Genomic DNA, 10,462 nt, shown 5'->3' on the forward strand with positions numbered 1-10,462 from the left:
TTATCTGACAGTAACTTAAATCCACATTGACACGAGATGTTTAATTGCCATTGTGATCAATCAAAGCGAAAGTGGTTCGATATTGTGAATCACTATTTCTGCGTCTGTTACACGTAGCTTTACATAGACATTGACAATCAATCAATTTTATATGATTTGAAACTGTTTGTTTATCATGACAATTCGTTCCTCTCAAACATGACATTGAATTATAACTTTACCAGTGCCATCTGTTTCGCACTGTTCTGGGGATGTGAGTTCGCCAAAATAACGCTTCAACAAGTGTGATGCCTAAGGCCTTATCTACGGGTGTTTTCCGTCTACATGGGGTGCTGTCAGAAGTTCCTCGGTACCGCTGTTCAGTACTGCTGGGCTCCAAATGTGTGAGACATGTGGATTATGTTTCAGTAGAATTGTCATTGACCATCAGAATAAACGATCATGAGGTTTTAAAACAGGATGGTTGGCATCAATCAATAGTAAGAATTCTTCATAAATATAAAACATCATATTTTCATTTGAGAACTAAAAATATCTATAAGGCTTTAACTAAAGTCAGAATACCGTTTTCTTATCAATTTACATTTACTTCACTTAAATACAGTCCTCCTGATGAATGTTCTGTATTGGGCATCGTGTGTGTGACCATCTACATGTAAAACCTAATATTGTTAAAAATTAACGAACTCTTATCTCCTTTTTTGTAGAAAATAGAGTTTGGTTGAAAATGAGATATTCAAAGAGATGTGTCTGCAACATGTTAAAGATTGCATCTCTCAGATGTTGTTGATAAAATTCAGGACAATCCAAGGCGATAGAGCACTAGAGTGATATGTTAAGGTTATAAGATATCTGTTACAATCACTACTGGCAGTCACGAGAAAACAGTACTTATTTTTCATACTTACGAATATACAATGATAACACAGAATACGAATATGAGAGAAAACTATTTTGGAATGGTGATCAAAGTTAATGTCTTCCTTAAAACTGTTTTGTGTATGTTTTATATTTATTCCAGTTAACAAATTGTCTACTCTATGAATTATGGTAGATAGCGAGTAACAGACCGTGTTAAGTATTCCTTATGCAGTTCATGAATTACTTTAAAAGCACATAAACCAAGAAAGTCGGTTATTTACATCACGACAGCAATGTTGTAATAACAAGACATTTAAAAAGGGAATATGTTATACTAAAGTCCAAATCTGCTTGATCTAATGACCTCAATGTTCATTAAACGTTTCAGATGCGCCCATGGGTGACCTTGTTTACGACCTGTTTGCAAGTTGTCAGTACCAACCATAAAAAAACAAGTCCTATAAGTGTGTACTAAGATGATTATAAGTAAAATAACTTGGAGACGAACACACAAAAACTGATTGGGTCTTGACACCAAAGGCCTTCGTGTCTGTGGTATATCATTACATACTGCGTTACAAGGGCATACTTTCCTGTTATAATAAGTATTTCAACAATGTATTCATTTGAGGTAGATGAAAGTAATATTGTGATATTACATTTCATTTAAAGAAAATGAATTGCATGATTTTATAGTAATTGAAGAAAGATGGAAAAGTAACAATCATAATGTCAACACTTTTCTTTCCATATTTCCTTCTTTAGGTTATAACCAAGCAAAATCACACATTTTTTCTAATGATTTCTATAGTAGGGCTTCTATTCTTTTCTTCCTCTCTTTTTACAATTCAAAGTAACGTTTGACGCAGATGGAAGGAACAGGGGGTGATCCCTTCCTCAGAAATATAATCATGGATCGAACTTTAGGATATCCATCGTGAACAGCGATATTAGAAACATTAAATAGATAGGTCACTTGTTTTTGTTCAAAACGCATCATCTAACGCCATACCTGAAATGAAATATTTCTTCTCTCACCTGTGACACACTTTGTGTATAGAAGACGCTCTCACTGGGGCACGGGATCAACGTCCGCCTTATCAGGTCAAACTGATCAGTTTAAATCAATATTCCAAGTGGAGGTTAATGGCCGAACACTGATTAAACAGACTAAGGTGACCGGAGGTCGTTCTGGCCAAACACTTCAAAACTGAAAGACGATAAGAAGTAGAGTTCTTGATAAATTATAACAACTTAGAATTGTTTGGCACTTTCAAATCATGTCAGATCAGAGTCTGACGCAAAAAGGTGAAGCCCAATCTACGATTTGATCTGAATTCAATCTACAAATATTAACCTAACAAACACATGTGACGGCAACTTTCAAATTTGGTAATAGACCAATATGCAATAAAATCAATAATACTGCACCATACAGCTGTTTCGTCCCTCTATGACTCATCAGTTATGCCAAGGACAGAAAAGCTGGAAATCAAAATTGATCAAACTACCTTTGACAGAAGAGGATGTGCGTTTAACTTCTTGTTCATATGAATTCCAAATATTAGAGTGCTGGTTTATTTCAAATTAATAATAACGAGTAACGTGTGTATATCAAGAACCGTGTCACTACTAAAAATATGATCTAACACTATTAATACATAAATGATAAGGTATTGATTTCAGATAATCATAAGATAGCGTGACATGGTATTAAGATCATCCACAGACTTTGTTAAAGACGAATTAATTTAATGAAGATGAAAGATACTGGCATGAGAACTATCCAGTAATATAACAGAAGAGCAGTTATTGTTATCAAATCGCTATATGCAAACACCATACAATTACTGATAATATCATATCGATTACAAGTATGTCATTGGAACTAAAGCAAATTCAAAAATTGTCAATCATGAATATAAGTCAACTTTTCGCCGGTGACTTCGTAAACCTGTTGCTTACTATATAATGGTGATTGTAAGCCATTTTTGTTTCACAATTATAACTAATACTGTTATCCATATGTTGTAAAGCGCTTTATATTAATTTTACAAATTATATAGGGCGTTATATAAATGTTGTATATTATTATTAGTATTATTGATTACCATGGTTATTTATCGATATTCTGATGACAGCCATTGTTTTTTCATCTATAACATACGATTTTTAATATTGATACTAGTATTCACATTTTCCTATAATTCTCTTTAAACATTTATTTCTAACTTCCTTTCTGTAAACGTATCGTTAATTAACAGGAAAGAGTAATCACGATACCACAAGTAAAACCGTTCCATACGACAGACCTATTTCCAGTCTATTTGATTGTGACGTGACGTTACTTAAATACCTATAATTTTACCCACTTATCCGTTTAAAGACTTTCTTTTCAAGGTATACATAAAAAACACATTCTTAAACAAACGAATCTTTGTGGTGTTCCGGGTCGTCATGGTAAACCACAACAAACAATCGCGACCTACACTCAACTACAAGCCCTTATACTTTTTCGGTCGGCTATTCATAACGGATGTCATTAACAAACCTATTTGGGTACACATCGGTAAAAAAGAAGTCAGCCGTGATGTGCTGAGGTAGCCAAATAACCCACAGCAACTTGTAAATATTTACCTGATGAAGAATGAAGTCTTTGCTTTTCACCTGGCCGACTGAAATTGTATTCCCTAGGCGCACCCCGTGTAACACGCCTCCTGTCCAGAGGAACGCATAGAATTTTAACCGATTTCATTACAAACATAGCCAGTTACTTTTAAAGAATGGTAGATTTGAGAAAGCAATTATTTTTACCGTATAATTGCTTGTATAAATCATGCATATTATAGCAGTCGTCTGCCTTAACGTGCTGACACATATATGTATATTTCTTGTTTCAGATATATTTACCAATTTTGATTCATAAACTTAAAGACTATGTAATCAATTTACGTCTTAAAAGAAATGTACGTACACAATACTGTTGTTATATTTACTTTCGTTCACTTTAATCAGTGACGTTTTTACATTTATCCACGGTGTACGTTGTTATACTTATAATCAGTGTACGTTACACAGTACTGTTGTTATACTAATAATATGTGTACGTTACAAAGTACTGTTGTTATACTTATAACATGTGTACGTTACACAGTCCTGTTGTTATACTTACAATCTGTGCACGGTACACGGTACTGTTGTTATACTTAAAAACTGTGTACGTTACACAGTACTGTTATTATACTTATGATCAGTGTACGTTACACAGTCTTGTTGTTATATTTATAATCAGTGTACATTACACAGTACTATTGCTATATTTATAATCAGTGTACGTTACACCGTACTGTTGTTATACTTATATTCAGTGTACGTTACACAGTACTGTTGCTATACTTATAATTAGTGTACATTACACAGTCCTGTTGTTATACTTAAAATCTGTGTACGCTACACAGTACTGTTGTTATACTAATAAACACTGAACGTTACACAGTATTGTTGTTATACTTATAATCAGTATACGTTACACAGTCCTGTTGTTATACTTACAATCTGGGCACGGTACACGGTACTGTTGTTATACTTATAATTACTGTACATTACACAGTCCTGTTGTTATACTTATAATCTGTGTGCGTTACACGGTACTGTTGTTATACTTGTAAGCAGTGTACGTTACAGGGTCAGGTTGTTATACTTCTAATCAGTGTACCTTACACAGTCCTGTTGTTATATTTATAATCAGTGTACGTTACACCGTACTGTTGTTATACTTATATTCTGTGTACCTTACACAGTACTGTTGTTATACTTATAAGCAGTGTACGTTACACAGTACTATTGTTATATTTACTTTAGTTCACTTTAATCTGTAACTTTGTTACATTTATATACGGTGTACGTTTCTATACTTATAATCAGTGTACATTACACCGTACTGTTGTTATACTTATATTCTGTGTACCTTACACAGTACTGTTGTTATACTAATAATATGTGTACGTTACACAGTCCTGTTGTTACGTTTATAATCAGTGTACGTTACATAGTCCTGTTGTTATACTTCTAATCAGTGTACCTTACACAGTCCTGTTGTTATACTTACAATCTGTGCACGGTACACGGTACTGTTGTTATACTTGTGATCAGTGTACGTTACACGGTGCTGTTGTTATACTTATAATCAATGCACGTTACACAGTACTGTTGTTCTACTTATAATCAGTGTATGTTATACCGTACTGTTGTTATACTTATATTCAGTGTACGTTACACAGTACTGTTATTATACTTATAATCAGTGTCCGTTACACAGTACTGTTGTTAGACTTAAAATCTGTGTACGTTACACAGTACTGTTATTATACTTATGATCAGTGTACGTTACACAGTCTTGTTGTTATATTTATAATCAGTGTACGTTACACACTACTGTTATTATACTTATAATCAGTGTACATTACACAGTACTATTGCTATATTTATAATCAGTGTACGTTACACCGTACTGTTGTTATACTTATATTCAGTGTACGTTACACAGTACTGTTGTTCTACTTATAATCAGTGTATGTTATACCGTACTGTTGTTATACTTATATTCAGTGTACGTTACACATTACTGTTATTATACTTATAATCAGTGTACGGTACACAGTTTATACTTATAATCAGTGTACTTTACACAATACTATTGTTATATTTACTTTAGTTCACTTTAATCTGTAACTTTGTTACATTTATATACGGTGTACGTATCTATACTTATAATCAGTGTACGTCACACAGTACTATTGCTATACTTATAATCAGTGTCCGTTACACAGTACTGTTGTTAGACTTAAAATCTGTGTACGTTACACAGGACGGTTGTTATACTTATAATCTGTGTGCGTTACACGGTACTGTTGTTATACTTGTAATCAGTGTACGTTACACGGTGCTGTTGTTATACTTATAATCAGTGCACGTTACACAGTCCTGTTGTTACATTTATAATCGTTGTAAGATAAACAGTAGTGTTGCTATACTTATAATAAGTGTACGTTACCCAGTCCTGTTGTTATACTTGTAAGCAGTGTACGTTACACGGTGCTGTTGTTATACTTATAATCAATGCACGTTACACAGTACTGTTGTTCTACTTATAATCAGTGTATGTTACACAGGACACGTGTTATACTTATAATCAATGCACGTTACACAGTACTGTTGTTATTCTTATAATTAGTGTACATTACACAGTCCTGTTGTTATATTTATAATCAGTGTACATTACACCGTACTGTTGTTATACTTATATTCTGTGTACCTTACACAGAATACTATTGTTATATTTACTTTAGTTCTCTTTAATCTGTAACTTTGTTACATTTATATACGGTGTACGTATCTATACTTATAATCAGTGTACGTTATACCGTACTGTTGTTATACTTATATTCAGTGTACGTTACACATTACTGTTATTATACTTATAATCAGTGTACTTTACACAATACTATTGTTATATTTACTTTAGTTCACTTTAATCTGTAACTTTGTTACATTTATATACGGTGTACGTATCTATACTTATAATCAGTGTACGGTACACAGTACTGTTGTTATACTTATAATCAGTGTACGTTACACAATACTATTGTTATATTTACTTTAGTTCACTTTAATCTGTAACTTTGTTACATTTATATACGGTGTACGTTTCTATACTTATAATCAGTGTACGTTACACAGTACTGTTGTTATACTTAAAATCTGTGTACGTTACACAGTACTGTTGTTATACTTAAAATCTGTGTACGTTACACAGTACTGTTGTTATACTTAAAATCTGTGTACGTTACACAGTACTGTTGTTATACTTAAAATCTGTGTACGTTACACAGTACTGTTGTTATACTTATAATCTGTGTACGTTACACAGTCCTGTTGTTATATTTAGAATCAGTGTACGTTACACAGTCCTGTTGTTATACTCATAATCAGTGTACGTTACACAGTACTGTTATTATACTTATAATCAGGGTACGTTACACAGTCCTGTTGTTATATTTATAACCAGTGTACATTACACAGTACTATTGCTATATTTATAATCAGTGTCCGTTACACAGTCCTGTTGTTATACTTATAATCAGTGTATGTTACACAGTACACTTGTTATACTTATAATCAATGCACGTTACACAGTACTGTTGTTATACTTATAATATGTATACGTTACACAGTACTGTTGTTATACTTATAATCTGTGTACGTTACACGGTACTGTTGTTATACTTATAATCAGTGTACGTTACATAGTACTATTGCTATACTTATAATCAGTGTACGGTACACAGTACTGTTGTTATACTAATAATATGTGTACGTTACACAGTCCTGTTGTTATACTCCTAATCAGTGTACGTTACACAGTCCTGTTGTTATACTTGTAATCTGTGTACGTTACACAGTCCTGTTGTTATATTTAGAATCAGTGTACGTTACACAGTCCTGTTGTTATATTTATAATCAGTGTCCATTACACAGTACTATTGCTATATTTATAATCAGTGTACGTTACACAGTCCTGGTGTTATACTTATAATCAGTGTACGTTTCACAGTACTGTTGTTATACTTATAATCAGTGTACGTTACACGGTACTATTGCTATACTTATAATCAGAGTACGTTACACAGTACTGTTGTTATACTAATAAACAGTGAACGTTACACAGTACTGTTGTTATATTTATAATCAGTGTACGTTACACAGTCCTGTTGTTGTATTTATAATCAGTGTACATTACACAGTACTATTGCTATATACTTATAATCAGTGTACGTTTCACAGTACTATTATTATACTTATAATCAGTGTACGTTACACATTACTATTGTTATATTTACTTTAGTTCACTTTAATCTGTAACTTTGTTACATTTATATACGGTGTACGCTTCTATACTTATAATCAGTGTACGTTACACAGTACTGTTTATAATCAGTGTACGTTACACAGTCCTGTTGTTGTATTTATAATCAGTGTACATTACACAGTACTATTGCTATATTTATAATCAGTGTACGTTACACAGTACTATTGCTATATTTATAATCTGTGTACGTTACACAGTACTGTTGTTATACTTATATTCTGTGTACCTTACACAGTACTGTTGTTATACTTATAATCAGTGCACGTTACACAGTACTGTTGTTATACTTATAATCAGTGTACGTTACATAGTACTATTGCTATACTTATAATCAGTGTACGGTACACAGTACTGTTGTTATACTAATAATATGTGTACGTTACACAGTCCTGTTGTTATACTCATAATCAGTGTACGTTACACAGTACTGTTATTATACTTATAATCAGTGTACGTTACACTGTCCTGTTGTTATCCTTATAATCAGTGTACGTTACACAGTACTGTTGCTATACTTATAATCAGTGTACGTTACACAGTACAGTTGTTATACTTATATTCAGTGTACGTTACACAGTACTGTTATTATACTTGTAATCAGTGTACGTTTCACAGTACTATTATTATACTTATAATCAGTGTACGTTACACATTCCTGTTATTATACTTATAATCAGTGTACGTTACACATTCCTGTTATTATACTTATAATCAGTGTACGTTACACATTACTATTGTTATATTTACTTTAGTTCACTTTAATCTGTAACTTTGTTACATTTATATACGGTGTACGCTTCTATACTTATAATCAGTGTACGTTACACAGTACAGTTGTTATACTTATATTCAGTGTACGTTACACAGTACTGTTGTTATACTTATAATCTGTGTACGTTACACGGTACTGTTGTTATACTTATAATCAGTGTACGTTACACGGTACTATTGCTATACTTATAATCAGAGTACGTTACACAGTACTGTTGTTATACTAATAAACAGTGAACGTTACACAGTACTGTTGTTATATTTATAATCAGTGTACGTTACACAGTCCTGGTGTTATACTTATAATCAGTGTACGTTTCACAGTACTGTTGTTATACTTATAATCAGTGTACGTTACACGGTACTATTGCTATACTTATAATCAGAGTACGTTACACAGTACTGTTGTTATACTAATAAACAGTGAACGTTACACAGTACTGTTGTTATATTTATAATCAGTGTACGTTACACAGTACTATTGCTATACTTATAATCAGTGTACGGTACACAGTACTGTTGTTATACTAATAATATGTGTACGTTACACAGTCCTGTTGTTATACTCCTAATCAGTGTACGTTACACAGTCCTGTTGTTATATTTATAATCAGTGTACGTTACACAGTCCTGTTGTTATACTTTTAATCATTGTACGTTACACAGTACTATTGCTATATTTATAATCAGTGTACGTTACACGGTCCTGTTGTTATATTTATAATCAGTGTACATTACACAGTACTATTGCTATATTTATAATCAGTGTACGTTACACAGTCCTGTTGTTATATTTAGAATCAGTGTACGTTACACAGTCCTGTTGTTATACTTATAATCAGTGTACGTTACACAGTACTATTGCTATATTTATAAACAGTGTACGTTACACAGTACTGTTGTTATACTTATATTCAGTGTACGTTACACAGTACTGTTGTTATACTTAGTATTGTATAATATACATTACTGTTAAAGCGGCACATCTGCGGTATATCCTGTATATGATATGAACGAAAATTATTATTTAATTTTCATATTAGCTATTTGGTTTAAATAAGAAACGCATAATATGATGACTGATACAGTCAATACGTACATGCAATTACAGGGCTAACACAACAGATTGACATTCTACATTAGTTATATTCATTTATGTCAAGTGAACCTGATCTTAACATCATGGAATAATTACGGGTTTTACGTTTGGTTATTGCCAGACCTGCCGTTTGAAACCAATAGATTTACACTTGTATTTTGTTATTGGACATTTGACATGACAAGGGAGGTAACTTTTCAACTATAGCGATAAATAATCCCCATTCGCTTGGAATTGTCGTTCACAAAACCGTTATTTGATTCAATATCCTCTTCAGAGAATCGAAATTGTTTGATGATAATACTTATGACAGAAATAAACATGTATCTTTCAATTCAAATCAATGAAGTATTCATGTCCAATGTTAAATCAGGATATCCTGTTGTTTCTATAATTTCATTAAAACTTATTTTAGATTATCTATTTTTTAGCAATAAGTGGAATAATATAATGATCTATATCTGCTCATATTTATTATTGTCCCCTCTAGAGGAAACAAAACTCCAATGAATACATATAAATAATATATCCTTTATAACTTGTTTTTTTTATTCAGATTTGGTACACTCACTTTAGAAACTTTCTGTTGATTTACCTTGTATACGTGTACAGAAAACCATTCGTTTGTGTGTTGCTGTTGTATAGCAAAGAGTTTTATGTCAACGGGATATATTTCTTTTCTTATTTTTCGAATATTTATCATGAAATGTCAAGTGAATCTAAAAATGAATAATCCTCATTGTCAGAGCGACCACTGGCCGATCTACGGGAAATATATTGGTTTCTGATAGTACTTGAAAGTG

This window comes from Mizuhopecten yessoensis, unplaced genomic scaffold (genome assembly GCF_002113885.1).
Source record: "Mizuhopecten yessoensis strain PY_sf001 unplaced genomic scaffold, ASM211388v2 scaffold716345, whole genome shotgun sequence".
NCBI classification, from domain to species: domain Eukaryota; kingdom Metazoa; phylum Mollusca; class Bivalvia; order Pectinida; family Pectinidae; genus Mizuhopecten; species Mizuhopecten yessoensis.